Here is a 23802-nt window from a genome sequence, read left to right as displayed (position 1 = left end):
GCTGTTTCCAGCTGTGTAACTTCACACATTGTGGATAATACCTGATCTCAACTGTACCTGAAACCCTCATCCATGTTTTTGTTACCTCTGGACTTGCTGACTCAAATACACTCCTCCTGCAGATTTTGTTCCCTGAAGGACATTAGTAAACGGTATGAGGTTTTATAAAAATGGACAATTAATTCAGGGTTTGTCTTGAATTAAAATTTCACCATCTGCCCTTTTGGGTTTTGAACCCAGCTTCCCAGAGTATTACCCAGGATCTCTGGATTACTTGTCCACTGCCACTGCCTCCCCCAAGCATGATCAGGACTGGGATTTGAATCCTCGCCTTTTCCATTACCCTCATGAAAATCTCGATCAAGTTCATTAACTATGGGATTACTGAGGGGCTTTCCTTAATTATTGTGCATCAGCACAGGTGGGTGTTATTTTTTTACCTCTCCGGTTATTATTTGGAGAATATTACATATTGAACAACAAAGAAGAACACAGCACAGGAAACAGGCCCTTCGGCCCAACAATTAAACTGATATGAAACTGATTGGACTCATTCTTACAGCCATTTCTGAAGAGGTGTCTTTACCCTTTGCAATTCTCCACTCATTTGGCACCACCCATATAACGAGCTGGGTTAGAAATTGCCTCCATTGCCACTGCAATTTCCACCCTTATTTCCCTCAGTATCCATCGATCCGTCTCTTCCAGTCACCAGAACACAGCAATTAAGAACAGACATTGCACATGGCACTTTGATTCTGTTCTACCATTCAATTCGATCATGAGACATTTATTTATTTGTCTTCATTGCCAGTCAGTGAAAACACAGTCACAGTAAAAAAAAAACAAGAACAGCAACAACAACATCAGGCAACACACATATAGAAATCACACTATGTTTCTGATAAGTGTTTTTCTTTAACCCTACAGTGCAGAAAGAGGCCCTTCAGCCCATCCAGTCTGCACGGACCACAATCCTATCCAGGCCCTACCCCCATATCCCTACATTTTTTACCCGCTAATTCCTCGAACCTTCGCATCTCAGGCCACTAAGGGGAAATTTTAGCACAGCCAATCAACCTAACCCACACATCTTTGGACTGTTGGAGGAAACCGGAGAATCCGAAGGAAACCCACGCAGGCCCGTGGAGAATGTGCAAACTCCTCTAATTGAAGCCAGGTCCCTGAAGCTGTGCAGCAGCAGTGCTGACCATTATGCTACCGTGCTGCCCCGATAACCGTCCGTGGACGGCACTCTGCGTGTGGCCGGTTAGCTCAGTTGGTTAGAGCGTGGTGCTAATAACGCCAAGGTCGCGGGTTCAATCCCCGTACGGGCCAGTTTACCTTTTCCCTCAAACTGAACGGTATCAGGCGGCACGGTAGTCCATGCTGAAATTGTCTCTGAATGTCCTGAGATGTCGTGGGATGAGGGGCAAATACGGAGGGATATCGGGATAGGGCTTGGGTGGAATTGTGGTCAGTGCGGACTCGATGGGCCAAATGGCATCTTTATGCACTGGAGGGTTTCTATGATTCGATGAAGTGTTCGAAAAGTCACTACATTTTCAGCATTCACAACAAATTCAGACAAAGTGTTTGAAATATCAACAATTCTATGCGGGGAAAACAAACTGTGAGTTTTAAGACATGAACCAAATTTCTGCAGTTTATACTGACACCCACCCAAAATACATTATCTATGAATACATCATTTTCCAAGCTTGGGTTGTAAGGTCATGTATCAGAGAATAGGATAGTGTAGAAGAGGCCCTTTGGCCCATCGAATCTACAGTGATGTATGAAATGCCCTGGCCTGCCCAACTAATTCCACTCGCCAACACTCGGCCCATTGAGCAGAAAGCAGGCTCAGTGCCACAGACTGAAAGGAGGTTTTAGTTCACATGGGCAGCATGGTCGGCGGAGGCTCAGAGAGCTGAAGGGCAGCTCCTATGCTGTAATTTTCTCTCTTCTCTGATATTTAAAGAATACACATTGATTTACACAGCCAGAGACTGACAATTAGAGGATGAATCCCACAGGCAGTTGCAGAGACTGATATGTAAAAGTAAACCCAGTCCCCTCATATAGAGGCCGAGAAGGACAGTTACAACATTAATCCCAAAATGACAGAGCATCGCAGGGAGGGAATGAACCCCGCAGTCACTCCCAGCTCCCACTAACTGGCAAATACACATTGAGTCCCCAACAGTACCACGGACAGAGTGACTCCATCAGTCACATAGAACACCAGGCAATTACTATTCAATACGATGTGAACAGAAGTGATAGAGAAGGAAAAAGGGAAGTGTGGTGAGAAAGAGATAGAGGAACAAATCTGTATGCAGATCATGGGTGACAGATACAGTATTAATTCCATTCTCTCACAGACCGATGTGGAGTTGCTGACGTGGGACTGGGGTAGGCACATTAAGTAGCAGCAGGACACCAGGTTAAAGTCCAACAGGTTTATTTGGTAAGATGAGCTTTTGGAGCGCCGCTCCTTAACCTGATGAGGAAGATGAAAAATATAATGAAACAATAGACTAAAAGTGGTCACAAAAAAACACTGGCCAGCAGGATTAAGGAAAATCCCAGGGCTGTTTATATATTCATAATGAGCAAGAGGGTTGGCCCACTCAAGGGCAAGGGAGAGAATCTATGCGTGGAGCTAGAGTAAATGGGTGAAGTATTAAATGATTACTTTGCGTCATGTGGACCGAAAACGACGTGTATGACTATGAGTCTGGGGAAGGATGTGCAGGTGGTTTGAGTCATGTTGAGATCAAAACGGAGAAGGTATTGGTGCCTTTGAGAAATATTAAGGTCGACAAGATAGGTCTGATGGAATATACCCCCAATACTGAGAGAGACAAGGGAGGAAATTGTTGGAGCCTTAAGAGAAATCTTTGTATTCTGACTGGCGACAGAGGAGGTCCCAGATGATCGGAGAATCGCCTATGTTGTTCCTTTGCTGAAGAAGGATAACAGCAACAATCCAGGTAATTACAGGCCGGTGAGCCTTACATCAAAGGCCGGGGAATTACTGGAGAGGATTCTTCGAGATAGGATCTTTTCCCACTTGGAACTGAGTGGACATATTAGTGGGAAACAATATGGTTTTGTAAAGGGGAGGCCGTGTCTCACGAACATGATCGAGTGTTTCAAGGAAGTGACAAATGTGGTTGATGAGAATAGGACAGTGAATGTTGTCTACATGGACTCTCTTCATCACTCAAATTCTCCATCCCAGGCAACGATCTGGTCCCTGGTAAATGGAAACTGCACACTCTCCAACGGAATGAAATCCTAACTGTAGTGATTTGACCGGAACTGCACACTGTCCTCCAGCGGTGGCCTCACCAAAATTTTGTCCAGCTCGAACTGAACCTTCCTGCTCTGACAATCATGCATTAATATTCCATTCCTCACGCTGCATGAATCTTCACAACTCACAGACTCAAAAGGATTTCCAATGTTGAAAAACATTGGAGGTTTCCTTTCTATTTTCAGGGGTTTGGGAATCAGTGGATCATCCAAAAATAGAACTGAAAAATATGAAATCACAGCATTTATTGACATTGTGCTAATATCAGGGAAATATTCCACGTGTTGACTACGTGACATCGCCAAATCAAAGGTGAGCCAAAATGCTGATGAATTGAACGAACGTTGATCTCAGGTCACGAAAAGTGTCGGTACAAATGTAAAGATTTGCATTTTTGAAAGTTTCATTTCGTGACAGTCTTTTTCGTTTCTATTTTGAAAGTTTGAGAACAACACAAGTACAATTTGAAGTAGTAAAATGGCGATTAACTCCCCGTCGGGGAATTGAACCCCGGTCTCCCGCGTGACAGGCGGGGATACTAACCACTATACTAACGAGGAGCTGACTCGTGCAGTGACCATACGCATTGCACACTTGTCACTTACACTTCCGGAGCGACAACTCAGTTCTGACGAGATCAGTTATTTTCCCCAATACGGAGAAAAATTTAATGCAGCAAACAGCGGCTTTATCTAACTAATTAAGACTTTTGGATTAGCAGGAAAGAGAATGAGATGGATGCATGAAGAAAAAAACACAAATCAGGTGGAGACAGAAAGGTGCGTTTGCCGTTCATATCAAACCGCATGTTCTTTTTAATTTTGGAGGAAAGACGGGGTGTGTTGAAGTCTGAACATGCTGGACAATCTCAGCTGGTCTCTCTCCACAGATGAGGTCAGACCTGCTGAGTTTTTCCAGCATTTTCATTTATTGTTTCAGATTCCAGCATCGGCAGGATTTTACTTTTATCTTTCAAGAAATACGTAGTTTTTCTTTTGTCGAGTGTAACAGGACAAAATTTGCGAATAATGCACAATTTGTGGGAAAGCAGGCGGTGAAGAGGATGTAAAAATATTACAAATGGATCTAGATATACTCGGAGAATTGGATAGCTTTTGGCAGATGGAGTTCAATGTGGATAAATGCGAAAGGCAAATTATTATCCTTCTGGAAAGCAGTTTCAAAATCTGTCTGGGCAGAGGGATCTGGCTGTCCCTGTCCAGAATCACAGAAAGTCAGTATGCGGGTAAAATGTCTAATTTTAAAAAGGCAAGTTGAATGCAAGCATATATTGCAAAAAAACTGGAGCAAGAAAGTCGAGAAATATTGTTTTAATTGTGTTGATGAAGTCACAACTGGAATATTGTGTCCAGTTTTGGTCCCCTTATTTGTGGAAAGATGAGGTGGTATTACATCCAGCACTTTTTCCCTTCCTTCTCTATGTGCGGTATGCTTTGTCTGCAAGAAACCATACCTTTCACTGTGTACTATTTCATGTGACAAAAATAAATCAAACCAAATCAAATCCAGCTGTCAGAATGAGATTACCGACGCGACTGGCGAGTTTGTAACAGGTCGACTTGGCGAGTGGTGAAAACTGATATCACTGCTTCTGATCTTCACCAGAACAGACAGTGAAATGGAACATTGTTCGGGAACATTCCTGATTTTACAATGTTGTTCCGAAAAGATGGTTAAAAAGCTAAAGGAGACATTGAAAAGATGCTTCCATCGCACAGTGGTTGGCAGTTGGCTCGTTGGTCTAGGGGTATGATTCTCGCTTAGGGTCACGACACGGAAATGCGAGAGATCCCGGGTTCAAATCCCGGACGAGCCCGGGGTTTGCTTTCATTTTTCTCCAGAGTAGATTCTGAGAATGAGTGAAATCAGGAGCAGTTTCGTGTTCCCGAGAAGTCATTGTAGAGAATATATTACTGCAGAACACGAGAAAAAAAAATCACTCGATTTAAGGTCATTTAACCTTGTTGTGGGTCTCTGGGATCGGATACACCGGATAAATAACCGCGTGCTGTGGATTCAGGAAACTGGCTGAATGCCGTCAGTTGTCATCTTGTCTGAAGACCAGACAGTCTGACAGAGCTGAGAATCCCACAGTTTGATTTATCTCTCATATTTTAGTTTTATTCTGGTATTCCCAGTGAACCGTGTGTTTCAGCAATCCAGTTGAGGGGAAATTAACAACCAGGATACAGACACACGAAGATAGGGAATAAGAGTAGAAGTACTCCATTCGGCCCGCCTGCCCATGTTGTGCTGAGTTTATTCATCATATAAATACAGATAAATCAGCAAGGCTATGCTTTTTAAGTAAGGGTGTTAGTACCGGTATGTATTTCCTTTTGAACCAAGTGGCATGTTGAATCATTGTTGTTTAGAATAGTCAGAATTTCACTATGCAATAGTTTAATTATTGGTACAAACATATTAAAGCATATATTACACAAAAATTTACCTATTTCTGATTAGGGATGGTATATAGAGAGAAACGTGCTTTTCTCCACGTATATTACTGATCGATACCTGGGTGTACTGGTTTCAATCTCAAAATTTACCAGCAGTACAAAACTTGAAAATAGTGAGAAACTTTAGTGAGAAGGATATTGACCATCTTCAAGAAGATACAGACCGGCTGGTGGAATGGGCAGACATACGAAAGATGCAATTTAATTAATGTAAGAAAGTGTGAAGTGTTATATTTCGGTCCGAAGCTCTAGGAGAGGTGATATAAATTAAAGTGTATACCTTTAGTGTTCCTCGTCCCTATTGCACCATGCCAAGATGCCACAGTCTATTCACCCATCTCAGAACAGATTGAATATCCAGCCTGAGGTCTGTATTTCACCGTCTACTTGTACAGTGAGCATTAAACATTTAACACTCCCACGTTCCGATGTACCTTCACTCTGCAACGACTCCCTGCTCCGTCTGACAACATTGCACCTCCACTTTGTTCACTGCCCATGGTCGGCTCATCTTACCCAGTCCCCATTGTGTTTCACTCTGCTCAGTTATATTGTCCAGATTGCATACTGTTCCAACTTTCCTATTGTCCACAAAGAATAAACGAATAAATGGATTTCCACCCCTTGATTAATAACTGTCACCTTTCAATGTTTAGCGGGTGAGTTTAATGAAGCGCTGTGTGTGATTCTCGCCTTTATGCTTCTGTACAAATTTCGTCAAAGAGAGTTATCCAAATATATCCTCAATTCTCCTTCTCGTTCAAAAAGAACTGAGCGGGTGATGGATAATGTTTCAATATTCGCTTCAAAAAGATAGAGAATGGATTTACAAATTTAAAATCCAAGGGTGACATCAATGCCTGAAGTGGTTTTCAGGCTGTGGCGACTAGAATAACAATGCACATTCTCAATTTGAATTGCTCAAAATCACAGAATGGAGCATCCATTGTGGATATATAGAACACAGAACATAAAACATTACAGCGCAGAACAGCCGACCAATTAAAAAGCAATGACCCTCTAACCTAAACCAATCCCTTTCCACCCATAAACCTATCTACGGATCTCTTAAACGCCCCCAAACTAGGCGCATTTACAACTGCAGCAGGCAGGGCATTCCAATCCCTATTTAATTTTATTTTTATTTTAATTTTTTTTTATTTTAATTTTTAATATTTAATTTAAATTTAAATTTAAAGGAAACTTTAAACTTTGCAGCTGTGCTGTGCTTCAGGAGCTGGTTTTACACAAATCTCCATTCATCAAAGTGTTGCCTCTTCTGCTGAGCATTTCCTGTTTTTGTTTCAGATTTCCAGCTTCCAGCTTTGTGTTGTGTTCTGTTCAGGGGTTTTACTGCAACTGATCCGCCCTGTGACAGAGGGAGTAGAATGTGTCTCCCGACGATGAAGCCTGCCAGATTAGACTCCAAGATGTGCAAGCGAATGAGGAGGAAAGAGAGGGAGGATCATTCTGGACAGATTTCCTATAAAAAGGACATAAAGGTCTGCAATTCCAACGCTGTTTTAACAGGCATAAGATGTTCAACATGGTTTGCAATCAGTGAAGTTCCCGACGTTTTAAATACAAGATTGTTGAACTTACCAGCAGCTGTTAACATTGTCAAGAATCCATATAAGACCCTGTAAAGGGTACATTGGACATGTGACTCTGTGGCGCAATGGATAGCGCGTTGGGCTTCTAATTCCAGACAGATTAGCCATTCAAAGGTTGTGGGTTCAAATCCCATCAGAGTTGTGTTTTGGATCAGATTAGTAGCAAACGGTTTGCTGCTTCATTGACGCGATTCAGCTTTGACACAGATATTTCCTGCTCTGCCATCTTTCCACGCTGTGTTTGTTTACTCGGTTCTCAGGGAAACCACAGAAGAAAACACAAACGCCAGTGGCTTTCTTAACGTTTGATATTCCGTTCGCTGATTGCGTTGGAAGTAGGAACTTATTTTTCAATAATTCTTCTGCTTCTTTTGGAAGATAAAGAAGATTAAAAACTCACACGCAACAACAACAACTTATAAATAACTAAAAATCAATCAATAAATATCAGTGCCCTGCAGCGTGGTGGTGTTATCCTGATGTATCTGCTGCACTTGTCCTTCTAGGCTGTAGTGGCCGTGGGTTTGGAAGGTGCTGGAAAAGGAGTCTTGCTGTGTTGCTGCAGTGCATCTTGTAGATGGTGCACACTGCTGCCATTGGGTTTCTGTAGTGGAGAGAGTGAACTTTTATACATGAGAAGAGATGAAGTGGGATGCTTTCTCCTGGATGGTGGGAAATGTTTGTAGAGCTGTTCAGGTTGCATTCAACCAGGCAAGTTATCCCAGGAAAACAGGTGTTCCGGTTTCCTCCCACAAAGATGAGCAGTTTGGGCGGATTGGCCATGCTCGATTGCCCCTCGGTCCCCAAAGTGTTTGTACAGGTAGATTAGTGGGCATAGGGCCTATGTGCGATTCTCTGACGGAGAGTCGCTACAGACTCGATGGGCAGAATGGTCTCCTTCAGCACTGTCCGGATTGTATGATTCTAAGGTCATTTGACAGTGTTAGAAATTCCCTGAGGGGACAAAAAAAAGAAAACTGTGTTTGTAGAACTTACACCGTTGGGTTTGTTGCAAATTAAATGTTTTTTTTTCACATCAAGATGATGAAAATACCTCGATCGTGTAAATAAACAGTCGGAATAATCGTGGGGAGTCTCGAAATGTATTTTTGTTTCATCTTTGTAGATGATCAACTGTGAAGGGATAGATAATATTGACTAACAAGGAAGGGACATTGTGACTTGCACAATTGCAAAGATCACTTGATAGGAATCCAGGCTGGACTGAGATTCAAACCCCACATCACCTGTTTACCAGAAAGGCGATTTCAACAACTAAACCACACAGACTTCCTGTGGGGTCGAATGCTGGAAAGTCGTTCCGGATATTGTGTATTTGTGGAAATAAGTGATACTAACAGTGTCCGTGCACACTGATTGGAAACAAGGATATGCCTGCTGTTACACAGGCACTTTAACCAAATTAGCCACAGAGCCTGACATTGCTAACTTTGGTACAGCGGAATGCTGGAAATACGTTCCAGATCTGGTCGTGTTTGTGAAAACAGATTTACGATCAGTACTGGAAAGGATCTGTGAAAATAGAGATAGTTCACATTTCAGATGCAGACCTTACACTGGAACGACTGTTTCTCTCTCCACAGATGCTATGGGATCCCGGATAGATTCATGAAAGAAAAATAATTGGATCCTACAGTGGGCTATGACTGCACCGATTTCAAATCCCCCTTTCCCCCGATATTGAACAAAAACATCAGACACATCACTCAGTGAAACTCTTCCGTTCAACATTGAGCGGTTCATCGTGAGTTGGTTCCAAATACTGTTTTCAGACACAAATCTGGTATAAAAGTAGCTGTGTTCAGGGTGTGATTCATACACACAGTTTTCTGCTCTGAAGGCAGGCGTGTCCCTTCTGTGGCGCGAGATTTTTTTTAATGATTCATTCATCCGGGAAATGTGTGTCACTGACCCGGGAAGCCTGTATTCTCCAAATTAATTATCTTTGAGTAATTGGCGATGAATTCATTCTGGAGCCAGTGCAGTTCATGTGGTGTCTGTGCACACACACACTGCCGTTCGGGAGGAATTTCCAGGATTGTGAACCATCGGAACGGGAATATGTTTCCAAGTCAGGATGGTGTGTGTCTCGGAGTGGAACTTCGAGATGGTCGGTGTTTCTCTGCATCTGCTGCCCTTGTGGTGTCACGTGAGAGATTTTTTGGGTTTGGATGGTGCCGCTTGAAGGAAAATGTAACCAATATCAGGAGTGGGATTTGAACCCACGCCTCCAGATGAGACTGCGACCTGAACGCAGCGCCTTAGACCGCTCGGCCATCCTCACCGCCTGCAATTGAGTGTAAAACGTCTGCCCAAATCGATTAGAGTTCCATCTTTCTTGTTATTCCATTTCAAACTCTGTCTCCGCATTGACTGATTGAGGGTGAACTGATCACTTATTTTGCGGTTCACGGACCAAGGTGAAGGTAAGACTCAGAGTTCCACAGCTTTGAGGGGTGAATAGCCCAGCACCATTCCATATTCTTTATCCAAATGAAAAACTCCAGCTGGCAATCGATTCAAATCAGGACACCAGCTTTGGGCAGAGGTTTGCCACCATGAAAACATGTGGTTTCAGAAGCTCCAAAACAGACCTCAGTTTCATTTGCAGCACTAATGGCAGATATTGTCTTTCCAGAATCGGCCGTTCCGCCATGAAAATTAGTGTCTGGTTAGGTGGAATGGTCACGTTAAATTTCCCCTTCGGAGTATTAGCGTGTTAAATACATGGGGTGATTAGGATAGGGCCGGTGTGTGGTTGTTGTTGGCACAGGCTCGATGGGCCGAATGGCCTCCTTCTTACTGTCGGGACTCTATGAAGTTCGGGGCGGCAGTTTCACTTCCCTGAGAATATTGATGACTGTTCCCTGATAACATTAAAACTTCTAAACAATCAATGCCTGTTTGAGAACTGGCCATGAATAGAGCTGACACTGAAACGGTTCATATTGAATTAGTTCCAGCAAAGTGGTTCTTGAAGAGATGTTAATATAATGCTTTCAGAGACTGTCACAGCTTCTTAAAAGATCAGTTGCGCTTGTTTTTCGTTTGTTCATTAATTTTGTGAATCTATTTGGAGCGGCTGCAGTTGGTCAGTTTGCAGGGGCGGAGCCAGGTTCTAAAGTTAGAGAGGGCGAACACATAAAAAAGGCGCCACGGCGCATACCGCTTGTGTATTCATCTCACTTACTGTCCTGTCTGGAGACAATACACATCTCTTTAACCTATGCTTAATGCTATCTCCACTCATATTGTCTGCGCCTTTAAGACTTGATTAGATGTAAAGACTCACATTCTGATCAGTATTCTGTAAACTGAGTCTTTATCTGCACTGTTTGTGATCAGAACTCCCACTCACCTGACAAAGGAGCAGCTCTCCGTAAGCTAGTGGTATTTGTTAACAAATAAACCTGTTGGACTTTAACCTGGTGTTGTGAGACTTCTTACTGTGTTTACCTCAGTCCAAAGCCGGAATTTCTACACCTTGGAAAGAGGCAACAGGGGAGCAGTTCGACTGAGGTGCAGAAGCTCGGAGAATGGGGATGGCGTCCTTAAAGGGAGTGGGGAATGAGGATCTGTACTCGACTTGTGAGTCGGTGGGGTTTTAATTACAGGGGGTCAGTCTGTGTAGAATTGGAGACAGAGAGGTCAAGGAAGGATAGGGAAGTATCAGAGATGGACCATGTGAAGGTGCGAGAGTGAAAATTGGAAGGAAAGTAGCTATTTTTTGTCCAGGTGCAGAAGAGAGCAAGAAGCGGCAGCGATACAGCCAGCGATGCAGCAAAAAAAAGTGTGTGTGTGTGTGTGTGTGTGTGTGTGTGTGTGTGTGTGTGTGTGTGTGTGTGTGTTATGGGGCGGGGTGGGGGTGGGGGCTGGTGGCGCAGAGATGGAATAGGATTGAAATAGGAATATTCCACAAATAGGCAGCCTAACAGAGCCTAGAGGGTGAAACGATTAATTTCGCTTCTTTCCATGCTGCTCTCTAACGATTACAGGTTCGAGTCCGGTCTCTTTCTACAGAAATCTGGTGGAACCTCCTGAAAACCGAGCTCTCGCCCGTTAACTGACATCCACCGTTATTTCCAAACAACTTTCTCAGAATTAAATTCCTTGTAACTTTATTCATTTAATTCTCACTCGTCTTAGTGTTTTTACATCAGATATTCCACAATGTATGTTTGATCAGGATAAATTGTTAATGTTCCAAAACTAGAACAAAATGCTTTGCATCAATCGGCTAATTGAAATTCTGTGGCAGGAATTCTAATCTCCTCAGGAAGAGGTTTAATGCTGAGCTGAATGAACTGTTTTTGTTTACAGGGATGAAAGGTGATGTCACTGGGCTGGTAATCCAGAGGCCCGCGCTAATCTTTGGGGACACGGAGTAAATCCCACCACGGCAGCTGGTGAAATTCAAATTCACTGATTTAACACATAGGCACATGGATAGAAAACAGAAACAGGAGGAGGCCATTCGGCCCAAAGAATGCTGGAATTGAAAGCAAGCCTCAGAAATGGCGGCCTTGAAATTTCCATCGATTCTTTTCCACAGAAAACACCTTCACAGAACAACAGAGAACATTTCACACAAAAGAAGAAAAAACTTCTGCTCAAGACGGATGATATTTACAAACCGGGAACACATTTACACAACAGGGAAGAATTTGTCAGAACCACAGTGAAGATCTGTCAACGGGAGAGTCACAGTTCCAAACAGAGAGAACAGTTACACAGCAGAGAGCACAGTTACACAACACAACATACATTTCAAAACAGGGCCTATCTTTGTGGAACAGAAAATCCCTTTTCATACTTAATCAGTTTTTCCATCTCAGTATCTTGCTGATTTGTTCGAATATTTTCTGCCTCTCATTGTGAGTGTGACCTAATAGTTTTTTACTGGTTTTCTGTTTGTTTTACTCTGTCTGTTACATTCGGGATGATGTTACGTGTTATTATACAGCCAGGGTGAGCTTCCCAGGGCCTTGTTTGTAATGAAAAGAGACAGTGAATAGATTCCTGGCTCGCGGGCAGCAGTAATAAGCAGGGAGGGGCAGACTTTGGGAGCAGAGTGGCGCAGCGGAAGCGTGCTGGCCCCACAACCCAGAGATTGATGGATCGAAACCATCCTCGGCTATCACCTACTCACTCCATCAAATAGAAACAGTGATGGTCTTAGTTTTCATTAATGAGTAGCCCAGAGCATTTGTCTCCATTGGCTGGATAGTTTATTCAGCCAACAGCGCGGGATCAATTCCCGGTTCACTTGAGATTGATCATGAAGGCTCCGCCTTCTCAGTCTTGTTCCTCTCCTGAGGTGTGAATCCTCTGGTTAAATCACAGCCAGTCAGCTCTCCCCATTGATGGCTCCCAGAAACAACTGGGACTGTGAACCTTGCTTTAACTTTACCGACAATGGACAAATCATATTCCTCACACATTGTTCAAATATAAAAGTGCATAAAAAATTAACTAAACATGAGAATCGGATCATCCCTAAAATTTCATTTCTATCCCAGTTTTTGAATTTGTCATTTCAGGAACAACCAAAATCCAAAGACCGACACAGGAAAGCTCCGTGATTCGGACACACAGCCCTCTACTGGGAGGTCGGACTCTCTCCTGTTGCTCCACAAGCTCACAGCACTTGCTCTGTTTTACATCAGGGTCATGTTGGGTGAATTCAAAACCAAACCGGGAGCAGAGAGGTGAACTGTCTCTCTCTTTACTTTCTCTGGATTTACATCAAATGGAAAAATAACAACGAATCAAGATTAAAAAAAAGGCAACGTTATCCTGCGGGAGAAATGTGTTCTTTGTTACGGATGTTAAAACACAAGAGGTGGTTTGGGGAGCCGTCTTTGCCTGACGAGGTGGCCGAGTGGTTAAGGCGATGGACTGCTACTCTATTGTGCTATGCACGCGTGGGTTCGAATCCCGTCCTCGTCGGTGGTGTATTTGTTCTGTCTCCTTATTGCCGGTGAACTGATGATTCGCTCAGTGTTTTGAGGTTCACGGAACCAAGATGAAGTTTGGACACACAGGATTGAGGGGTGAATGTTACAGAACAATTCCATATCTCGAATCCCATGAGGAACTCGAGCTGACGATCGATTCAAATCAGCACCCCAGTTTTGGACAGGAGTTTGCCACCAGGTAAACATGTGGTTTCAGAAGATCCAAAGCAGACTCCAGCTTCATTTGCGGCCCGAATGGCAGATTTTGTCTTTCCAGAATCGGCAGCTTAGCCATGAAAATTAGCGCCGTAGTAGCGGGGGAATGGCCATGCTAAATAGTCCCTCAGTGTTAGGGGGACTAGCACGGTAAAGATGTGGGGTTATGAGGATACAGGCAAAGTTTGAATGTTTCACCAGACAATCTTCTCTCTTCCATCTTCTTCCATCGGGAAGAATGTATACAACAGTCTGGGGTCACCTACCAACCGACTCAAGAACAGTTTCTGCCCTGCTGCCATCAGACCTCTGAATGAACCTTCCTTACATTGAGTTGGCTTTTCTCAACACCCTAGCTATGATTGTGACACTACATTCTGCAGTGTCTCCTTTCCTTCTCTATGAAGGGTATGGTTTATCTCCAAAGCACACAAGAAAGAAAACCTTTCACTGCATGCTAGTACATGTGACAATAATAAATCAATTCAAATGAAATAAAACAATGATGAGAAGTCCTACATGTCATTCTTTGTGCCACAGATCCCCAGCTGCAGCACTCACACTGCAACAAAAAGTGTTCAGAGCAGAAAGGGCATCTTGGTGAAATAATCGGCCAATTCCAATTGGTTTCCGTTCAACATTTAAGCAAACGAACATCTAAAAATGACACATCGCGATAGGGAAAGGGTATGGTGGGGAAAAAGTACAAGAATCAAAGTGTATCAGACGTGACAGCCGTCAAACTGAACAGAAGCAGATATCTATTATGCAAATACTCCCAGTGCCTCAAGAGAAACCCTTTCCCCAACTAAGTGTTTGTATAGTTTTATTTGTTGCTCCGGCACTGACAGGTAACAGTAAATCACAACCTCACCAACCAGTGACAGCCAGTTAAATAATCATCCCACACTCGCTGATAATGGAGTTTCTGACAGTGACAGTTTCTGACCATCCTCCGATTGGACCTGGAGGGAGCCAGATTCACTGTCAGAGCTGGACTTTCTTACAGAGTGGGTGACAGAGCCAGGTGAGCGATGGTGATGGAGTGGTGACTGTGAGAGCATTTGACCAAGGGTCAGTTCCTGACCATCACTGTTCTGATTTATTTAATTAGTTATCGCAGGTCATAACAGTAGGTGGACACTCTTAAAATGAAATTCAGTAAAAATCCTCACCATCACGATCTTTCTAATGGAAAATTCAGCCTCAATTTGCTTTGAGTGGAAACTTTGTGAAATGAAAGAACAGGCCTCAGAATTGATCAATGAGTTCCCAGTAAGGAACAATTGTAAAAAGGTGGCTTCAACCAGACAAGCCAAGTTCAGTTTCCAAACCGGTCTCCGGGCTCTCGTGGTGCCTGATAAAATCAGCAACTGAGGAAGTTCCGTAATTAAAACTAACACAAACATGAAGAATGTGTGCAGCGTGAGTGGTGATGGTATAGTGGTGAGCATAGCTGCCTTCCAAGCAGTTGACCCGGGTTCGATTCCCGCGCGTCGCATTGATAACTTACTTAGAATCCTCTCCGCGGCCTCTTGGACTTTAAACAGAGTGAACAAACGCAGGGTGAACACAATATTCGACAGTAATGGAGGTTTTTTTTTTCTCTTCCGACGTAATTAGATTTCAATGGAAAAATATTTAAATAGAAAAACAAGTCTCCGACCTAATAAATGAATTCAGAGACAGAGATACAAAATATAAGTTGAGGAACAAATTTCAGCTCACACTCTGTGCTCTGCACAATCCTGGTTCCTGATGAAGTTAATATCTGCACATTACTGAGGTGGTTACATTATTCTGGTAAATAAGCAGCTGCGATGGCTGAGTGGTTGAGGCGCTGGATTTGAAATCCAGTGGGGTTTCCCCACGCAGATTCCAACACTGCTCATAGCGCTTATGGTTGGAAATGTTTGCTTCGGGCAGCCATCCTGGGGAGTTTTTGCTCTGAAGTATTTGGATCTCCATCATGCATTCAGCTGCATGGTTCTGGGCCAGGTGCAGGCAGCTGAGTTTGGAAAGGACACCTGGGTATCCTCGGGTTGGTATGGACAAGATGGGCCGAATGGCTTCCTTCGGTGCTGTCACTTTGGTTCTTTCGATGGTTCCATGAGCAAAATCATAACGTGTTCCATGAGCAAAAACAAATCATTGAATTCTCAGTTAGAAAGAATTGTAAAAAGGTGGCCTTAAACTGTCCAGAAAAACGAGACGAGCCAAGTTCAGTTTGCAAACAGTCCGATGGACAGACCTGGTGTCTGATGAAATCAGCAACGGAGGTAGTTCCGTAATTATAACTGATTCCACGGATATTAGAGGGAGGTTTTTCACACAGAGGGTAGTGGGGATATGGAATGCTCTGCCAAGTAAGGTAGTGGAGGCAGGCACGCTGGAGTTGTTTAAGAGTAACTGAGACAGGCACAGCAGTGGGTTGGAAATGGGGGGGTGTAGGAGATTGTATTAAATAAGGTTCATTAGCATTGGGACGTCCCTGGTAATGTAAAAGGATATGGTATGATAATAATGTTTTTCCTCTTTTCATTCACAGGTTTAAGTCGGTCCGCCTTGTTGTCCATCGAGGGGCATACACGCGATGGGTTGTACTTGAGCTGCTCTTGAATGTTCGAGATTGGCCCAGTGCTTCATGTCGTTAGTGTGTGCTTAAACTGGACCAGATACTGGGCAAGACGACAGCTCAGTGACTATCGCTGATTGCTGTGGAGACACATGGATTTGGGACGGTGTCTGTGGGAGTTTGCGCTTTCTCCCCGTGCTTGCGTGGGTTTTCTCCGGGTGCTCCGGTTTCCTCCCACACCCGAAAAATGTGCTGTTAGGCTGATTGGAAGTAATAAATTGTCCCTAAGTTAGTTTCCCTCAATGTGGATGGCCATAAAAACAATAGATAAGGGTCATGGGTGGAGGGGGGAACTGGTAGTATTAAAATGGCGGCGCGGGCTCGTTGGGCCGAAGGGCCTGTTTCCGGGGCTGTTTTTGTTCTTTGTTCTTAAAATAAGGGCTGCTTAAGCGTTGTGAGCGATGGTGGTATAGTGGTGAGTACAGCTGCCTTCCAAGCAGCTAACTCCGAGTTTGATTCCCGGCCATCGCAGTAGCAATTTGCTGCGAACTTTATCCACTTCCTCCTGTGTTTTCAACCGAGTGGACAAAACCAGGGCGAGCACAACATTTTATGATAATGAAATACAATAGAGATTTCTCTTTTTCTTTTTATTCGGAACTAATTTGTTTGTAATGAAAAATTACTGAGATACAAAAACAAGTCTCTGACCCAGTCAGTGAGTTCTCCGTCAGAGACAAAAATACAAAAGTAGAGGAACAAATTTCAGCTCACACACTGAGCTCTGTACAATAACGGTGCCTGATGAAGTTAGCATGAACGCTACTGAGGTGATTATAAGCCAGGAATTTCGCGGAGCTGCGATGGCCGAGTGGTTAAGGCGTTGGATTAGAAATCCAATGGGGTTTCCCCGCGCAGGTTCGAGTCCTGCTCGCAGCGATTATCACTGAAAGTGTTTGCTTCCGGCAGCCCCAGAGACGGAACTCTTTCTGGTATTTTGGTGCCAAGTATGTGGATCACCATCATGCTTTCAGCTCCATGGCTCCGGGCCGAGTGCAGGAAGGTGAGCTTGAAGAGGACACCTGGGTGCCCCTCGGGCTGGCATGGACAAGATAAGCCGAATGATTCAGTGTTGTTCCCTTTCTCTGGTTCCATGAGGGAAATCAGAATGTGAGCAGATTGAAAACAACAGCATCAGGAGCGCAAGGACAAAACAAGGTCTCATTTCAGAGGAAGATTCTTATGGAATGACACACAGAACATAAGAAATAAATTTCATCAGAATACTCTGAATGATCATTTCAAAATGCTGCTTGGATGATATGACATCGTGTTCATTCAAACACATTGCTGCAAGCTGGTCATTATTGGGCGTTAGGAACTCCTGGTTATAGCAGATTGGGAATGGAAGGAGCAGCTTCACATCTGCACATTGACAGGTCAAACTGTGTCTCAGATTGACAGCTCCCAGGACAGGCTTTCCTCTCCTCTCGCTCTGTGCTGTGGATTCTCGGGGATTAGTTGGAGTTTCCCAGCTCAGTAACTGTGAAAGCCTCTGAGGCCGGCGATGCTCACAGTGTCTGTTCCCCAGATTCAGGGGGCTGCAGCCAATCAGAGCTGTGCCTGGGTTAACCCAGAGCTGGTTGAAACGATGATATTGTTCACAAGCTGAATTCTATTTGATCAAATGTAGATACAGATTGTGTGCACTCAGTCACGAAACAACAAGATCCCGCCTTCATATAGAGTTGATGAGAGGGGATGGAGGGAGAGAGTGAGTTAGAGCAGTGAGGCACAGATCTGTTCTATTAGTATGCCCCTTTCTGTTGCAAACTTGTTCCCTGTTGTGTAAAAGAGATTCTCCGTGAGGATTTTTTTTGTCTGTAAATTTTTGCATGTTGTGTTAAGATGTTCCCTCTTCTGGTCTAATACTCCGGTTGCATATAAAATCCATTTAGTACAGATCGAGGTTTTATATATAGAACATAGAACACTGCAGCACAAACAGGCCCTTCGGCCCACAAGTTGCGCAAATCACATCTACATCTACCAAGCCATAGAACTTTCTGTAACTTCCAAACACATTGGATCCCGTATACTCATCCAGAAGTCATTTAAAAGACCCCAGCGAGTTCGCCTCTACCACAGCCGCCGGCAGCCGATTCCACTCACTCTCCACCCTCTGAGTGAAAAACTTTCCCCCAGCATCTCCTCTGTATTTGCTTCCCAGCACCTTAAACCTGTGTCCGCTCGTAGCGACCATTTCAGCCCTGGGAAATAGCCCACGAGAATCCACCCTATCTATTCCTCTCAGCATTTTATAAACGTCTATCAGGTCGCCTCTCAACCTTTGTCTCTCCAGGGAGAAGAGACCTAGCTCCCTCAACCTATCTTCATCAGGCATGCCTCCCAATCCAGGCAACATCCTTGTAAATCTCCTCTGCACCCTCTCAATAGCTTCCACATCCTTTCTGTAGTGAGGCGACCCGAACTGCGCACAGTACTCCAAGTGGGGTCTGACTAGGGTTTTATAAAGTTGCAGCATTACCTCCCGACTCCTAAACTCAATGCCTCGATTGATGAAGGCCAGTACACCATACGCCTTCTTGACCACATCCTCCACCTGCCAGGCCGATTTAAGAGCCCTGTGGACCCGGACCCCAAGATCCTTCTGCTCTTCAACTCAGCCAAGACTCCTACCCTTGATATTGTACTCCTGCATCCCATTGGTCTTGCCAAAATGGACCACTACATATTTATCCGCGTTGAAGTCCATCTGCCATTTCTCCGCCCAGTCTTGCATCCTATCTATGTCCCGCTGCAACTTCTGACATCCCTCCAGACTATCCACAACACCACCAACCTTCGTATCGTCGGCGAACTTACTGACCCATCCGTCCACTTCCTCATCCATGTCATTTATGAAAATGACAAACAGCAAGGGTCCTAGAACAGTTTTTGGGGAAAAGGGAAGCCAAATAACAGTTTGTGTACTCCAGGTAAAAGTCACAACTGCTTCATAGTTACCGTTTAGTTGTTTTATCATCACTGTGAACAGGAGTAGCAGAGAACGCTTTCGATCCATCGATCTCTGGGTTATAGGCCCAGCACGCTTCTGCTGCACCAGTCTGCTACGGCAAAGGCTCGACTTGCTCCCAATGAATGTAGTCAGGCAGATTTTCACTCCTGTATCGTTTAATCGGAACACCAGTGTGAGGAGGTATCACTGCATCACACCGAGATTACAATAGACAGAGAAAAACACACAATAGCAGCGTGAGAGACTGCTTGGACACATGGAACGATTTAAGTCATTTGACTGTGTTCGGAATTCCCTGAGAAAATAATGGAAACCTGTGTTTGATGAACTTACAGCATTGGGTTTATTACAGATGTTTTTTCTTTAGCTGCAAGATGATGAAAATACCTGGATCATCTCAACAAATAGTCGAGATATTTGTGGGGAGTCTCGAAATGTTTCCATCTTTGGAGATTATCCACTGTGAAGGGAAAGGCAAAACGGGATGTTGCGACGGGCACAATTGCAAACACCAGTGGAAAAGAACCAAGGCTCCGCTGGGAATTGAACCCAGGATCTCCTACTTACTAGGCAGGCGCTTTAACCAACTGAGCCACAGAGCCTGTCACTGCTGTGGGTGGGCTCAGCGAAACGCTGGAAATACGTTCCAGATCTGGTGATATTTGTGAAAAAGGAGATACTGCCAGAATTGGAACGTACCTGTGAACTATCCGACTAAATATTGAACGGTTTAACGTGAGCTGGGTCCACTTACTGTTTTCAGACACACATTTGGTGTAAAAATAGAGATGTGATTCACACACACAGTTTTCTGCTCTGAAGGCAGCTGCGTCCCTTCTCTCGCACGAAGTGATTTAAAAGAGAAAATACTTTATTCATACGGGATATGTGTGTCACTGGCCCGGGAAGCATTTATTGTCCAAATTAATTGTCTTTGAGTAATTGGCGATGAATTCATTCTGGAGACACTGCAGTCCATGTGGTGTATGTACACAGAGACTGCTGTTAGGGAGGGAGTTCCGGGATTGTGAGCCAGCCATGGGAACGGTGATATGTTTCCAAGTCAGGATGATGTGTGTCTCGGAGTGGAACTTACAGGTGGTCATTGTTCCTCTGCATCTGCTGCCCTTGTGCTGAGAGATTTCTTGGGTTTGGATGGTGCCTCGCGAAGGAGAAAAAAAATCAGCATCAGAATTGGGATTTGAACCGAGGGCTCTAGAGAAGACTGTGACCGAAACAGAGCACCTTCGACGGGTCAGTAATCCTGACTACTTGACCCAAAGTGCAAAATCTGTGCAGAAATCGAATTGAATTCAATTTTTGTGGCATTTACATTTCAAACTCGATGCGTTTTTTCCCCATTTTTGAACCCCAGCCAGAGGCCTGTATCTGAGTCCCATCCTTCCCCAAGCCGCCGGGGGGTGAGGAGCTTCTCATTGCTGCATTGCTCTGTTTGCTCAACTCAACAAAGACCCAATTCCCGCCCTTCCTGTTCCTTACAGGAAGGTGTTGAGAGTGTCAGATCTGAGCAATGTGAAGTATCCAATTGGAGAGTTACATCCTGGCCACAGGAATATCTCTCCACAGCTGCTTTCGGAGCTGCTGAATATTTCCAGCATTTCCTCTTTCTGATTTTGTGTCTTCATTACAGGAGTTCATTTACTGACAACCCAAAACTTGTCTCTCGGGCCCAGCTCCAGACACAGCTTTTCTGTGATCTTCAAACGGACAAGTTCACTCTTCACTTTCCTACACACATGCTTTAAAATCGGCTGGTCTCACACTCAGCACCCTGCGGCATCGCCTTCAAACCTCATCCCACCCTCCAACCATCCACCAGTGTCTCAGAGGTACAAGTACTACTTAGGAATTGACAAAGGCAAGGGGATTACTGTGTTTGTGAGGGCATATAAAAGGTTAATCCACACTCACAAAGAGACTGTGAGAATCTCTCTCTCCCTCTATCTCTCTCTTTTTCTCTCTCTCTCTCTCACACACACACACACACACACACACACACACACACACATACACACACACACACACCACCGTGGTAAATGGTGAAACGTCTCATCAATAAAAAAAAAATCTGGAATTAAAAGTCTAATGACCATGAATCGAGTGTCTTAAAATAACACAGCTGGTTCACTAATATCCTTTAAGGAATGATTTTTTCCCTGGTCTGGATCTAAATGTGACCCCCGACACACAGCAACTTTGGTGACTCTAAGCTGCCCTCTGAGGTGACCTGTCATCCGCTCAGTTCAAGGGCAATTTAGGATGGGCAATAATTGCGGGCCCAGCCAGCGACACCCACATCTCAGGAATGAATGAAGAAATTAATCGGAGATTTCAAATGAGGGGATATAGAAAGTCAGTTGCAATTCCAAAGATTGTCAGATACAGAATGAATTTTGAAACTATGTTTTAGTTCCGGAAGTTGACTTGTACAGGCACAGTTTAAGTGATAGAATCAGAAAGATCCCAATTCTTATTGAACGGCAGATAATGCAAAACACAATCTGAATACAGACAGATGCACCCGAGAAAGGATTCCTGTGTGTCGCTGGCCCGGAAAGCATTTGTTGCCCAAAATTAATTATTTCCGAGAACTTTTTCAGGGAATTCATTCTTGAGCCACTGCAGTCCATGTGGTGTCTGTACTGATACATTGCTTTTCGGGAAGGAGTTCCAGGATTGTCAGCCAGCCGCAGAAACGGCGATATATTTCAGAGACAGGATGGGATGTGTCTCGGAATGGAACTTGCCGGAGGTCGCTGTTCCTGAGCCCCTGCAACCATTGTCATTCCGGGGGAGATATTTCGCGGGTTTGGATTGTGTCTGGAACAGGGAGGGGAAAAAAAAACAAAGTCAGAAGTGGGATTTGAACCCACGTCTCCAAAGGAGACTATGACCTAAACGCAGCGCCTTAGACCGCTCGACCATCCCAACGACCTGCAGCAGTGTATGAATCCGCACAAGTCGATTTGAATTCCATCTTCATTGTCATTACAATAAAAACTCGATGTGCTCTTTCCCCCATTTTTGAACCCAGCCTGGAGTCCTGTCTCTCTGACCCATCCTTCCCCAAGCCGCCGGGGGGTGAGGAGCTTCTCATTGCTGCATTGCTCTGTTTGCTCAAATCAACAAAGACCCAATTCCCGCCCTTCCTGTTCCTTACAGGAAGGTGTTGAGAGTGTCAGATCTGAGCAATGTGAAGTATCCAATTGGAGAGTTACATCCTGGCCACAGGAATATCTCTCCACAGCTGCTTCCGGAGCTGCTGAATATTTGCAGGATTTTCTGTTTCTGATTGTGCTCCTTCATTACAGGAGTTCATTTACTGACAACCCAAAACTTGTCTCCAGTGCGCAGCGACAGACACAGCTTTTCTGTGATCTTCTCACAGACAAGTTCACTCTTCAGTTTCCGACACGCATTGTTTAAAATCGACTTTTTCACACTCAGCATCCTGAGGCATTGGCTTCAATCATCACCCACCCATTACTGCACCTCCCCCCCACCCCCCCACTCCCAGGGTCACAGGGGTACAAGTATTTTTTTTCAATTAGAGTTCAGAGGTGCAAGGGGATCACTGTGTTTGTGAGGGAATAGAAGGGATTAATTCACAATCACAAACAGACTGAAAATGACTTAATCTCTCTCTTACACACACTCTCACATGCACCCTCACACATCCACCACACGGCAGAGGCTGAAATTCGGGATCAATAAAAATGCCTGGAATTAATGATCTTGAGTCAATTGTCGGAGAAAAAAGAAACAGCCGATTAACTGATTTATTTTGCGGAGGGAATTCTTACCCTGTCTGGCTTGGATGTTGTTCCGGATCAACAGCAATGTGTTTGATTCTGAGATGCCCTCAAAGTCCGGGTCTCTGGGGACTCTTGTTCGAATCCCAACACAGCAGCTGGTGGGGTTTGAATTCAATACAAAATATGTGGAGTGAAGATCCTATTTATGCTTTCATCCATTGTCAATTACCGGCATAACCATCTGGTTCACCAAAGCCCTTTGTGCAACGAAATTTGACGTCCTTTCCGGTTTGGCCTCCGTGTGACTCCAGAGTAATAGCAATGTGGTTGACTCTAAACTGCACTCGGGCAACTATGATTGGGCAATAAATGCTGGCCAGCCAGTGACGCCCATAAATGAATACAAAAAATTATATAATTGCGTATTAACCTGCATATTTTATTTTTGGAATAATAATCAAATTCAAGTGAACCTGCCGTGACCCCTCTCTGAGGCAGCATTTCCTTTATGCTGCTGTTGCTTCTTTTAGCGATTACCTCCAATACAAGGGTCATGGGTGGAGAGGAGACTCATAATGTTAAAATGGCGGCGCGGGCTCGGTGGGCCGAAGGGCCTATTCCCGTGCTGTGTTGTCCTTTGTTCTTTGTTCTTTGTTCCTCAGAACCTTCTCTGCTCCAAGTAGATCAGTCGCAGTGTGTCAAACCATTCTCAATAAATAAAATTCTTCATCAATTGAACTATTCTGGTGAAACATTTCTGCCACCTTCTGAAATCTTTTATAATGCTCTTATAAAT

General features: G+C 44.2%; 8 non-coding genes across 8 annotated transcripts; 5 read left to right on the top strand and 3 right to left on the bottom strand.

The window, feature by feature from the left end:
* Positions 1–1264: 1264 nt before the first annotated feature.
* trnai-aau (transfer RNA isoleucine (anticodon AAU)) lies at positions 1265–1338 on the top strand. The gene has a single exon. It is a non-coding gene; the product is annotated as a tRNA-Ile (tRNA).
* A 2475-nt stretch (positions 1339–3813) lies between these two features.
* On the bottom strand, positions 3814–3885 carry trnad-guc (transfer RNA aspartic acid (anticodon GUC)). The gene has a single exon. It is a non-coding gene; the product is annotated as a tRNA-Asp (tRNA).
* A 1191-nt stretch (positions 3886–5076) lies between these two features.
* Positions 5077–5162, top strand: trnap-agg (transfer RNA proline (anticodon AGG)). Its single transcript is given in 2 exon segments — positions 5077–5112; positions 5127–5162. It is a non-coding gene; the product is annotated as a tRNA-Pro (tRNA).
* Positions 5163–7472: 2310 nt separating this feature from the next.
* trnar-ucu (transfer RNA arginine (anticodon UCU)) lies at positions 7473–7563 on the top strand. The gene is given in 2 exon segments: positions 7473–7509; positions 7528–7563. It is a non-coding gene; the product is annotated as a tRNA-Arg (tRNA).
* Positions 7564–9643: 2080 nt separating this feature from the next.
* trnal-cag (transfer RNA leucine (anticodon CAG)) lies at positions 9644–9726 on the bottom strand. Its single transcript has one exon. It is a non-coding gene; the product is annotated as a tRNA-Leu (tRNA).
* A 3583-nt stretch (positions 9727–13309) lies between these two features.
* Positions 13310–13391, top strand: trnas-gcu (transfer RNA serine (anticodon GCU)). Its single transcript has one exon. It is a non-coding gene; the product is annotated as a tRNA-Ser (tRNA).
* Positions 13392–17047: 3656 nt separating this feature from the next.
* trnas-aga (transfer RNA serine (anticodon AGA)) lies at positions 17048–17129 on the top strand. Its single transcript has one exon. It is a non-coding gene; the product is annotated as a tRNA-Ser (tRNA).
* Positions 17130–19758: 2629 nt separating this feature from the next.
* Positions 19759–19832, bottom strand: trnat-agu (transfer RNA threonine (anticodon AGU)). The gene has a single exon. It is a non-coding gene; the product is annotated as a tRNA-Thr (tRNA).
* Between the last annotated feature and the right edge of the window lie 3970 nt (positions 19833–23802).

Source organism: Carcharhinus amblyrhynchos, unplaced genomic scaffold (assembly GCF_965287045.1).
Source record: "Carcharhinus amblyrhynchos unplaced genomic scaffold, sCarAmb.v2.hapA scaffold_42, whole genome shotgun sequence".
Classification (NCBI taxonomy): Eukaryota; Metazoa; Chordata; class Chondrichthyes; order Carcharhiniformes; family Carcharhinidae; genus Carcharhinus; species Carcharhinus amblyrhynchos.
Note: the sequence above shows the minus strand (reverse complement) of the source record. Positions and strands in the feature narration are given on the sequence as shown.